The sequence below is a fragment of the Apis dorsata genome, unplaced genomic scaffold, assembly GCF_000469605.1.
Source record: "Apis dorsata unplaced genomic scaffold, Apis dorsata 1.3 scaffold_5, whole genome shotgun sequence".
NCBI lineage: Eukaryota > Metazoa > Arthropoda > Insecta > Hymenoptera > Apidae > Apis > Apis dorsata.
Window position 1 is genome coordinate 954969 of NW_006263308.1, and position 461 is coordinate 955429.

At 25.4% G+C, this 461-nt stretch overlaps 1 protein-coding gene across 1 annotated transcript in view; it reads right to left on the minus strand.

Moving 5' to 3' along the window:
• The window catches only part of LOC102672430 (basement membrane-specific heparan sulfate proteoglycan core protein-like), a 162749-nt gene that overhangs the window by 97845 nt on the left and 64443 nt on the right, over window positions 1-461 (minus strand). The window lies entirely within an intron of this gene.

The following is a 461-nucleotide window of genomic DNA, read 5'->3' on the forward strand; positions in this document are numbered from 1 at the left end:
AAGTGCTCAATCGCAATTTGTTCATAAAAATATTTCTTCTTCTGGACATCAAAACTTATTTAAAAAAAAAAATCACAAAATATATAAGGGAGATGTACCCACCACGATTAAAACCAGAATCAGTTTAGAGGAATGAATATTATGTTTGTTGTAGTATCCTTGGAAAATGTATCATCTCTGGCATTTTTTTTATTCAATCATCTCCATCCAAGAAAAATAAATTACATCCCGACCCTAGATCTCTTAAAAATAATTTATTGAATAAAACTGTTTGAAAAGATGTTTTAAAATATTTCAAAATATATAAAAAATAGTGAGATAATCGACGAGATAAACTTTCATACCGATTCTACGTAAAAATTAAAAGGACATTTTTTTACAATTTAACAGAACTAAATAGAGAGCATAAAATGAAAACGTTAAATAAAACGTTTCAACTAAAAAAAAAAAAAAAAAAAAGG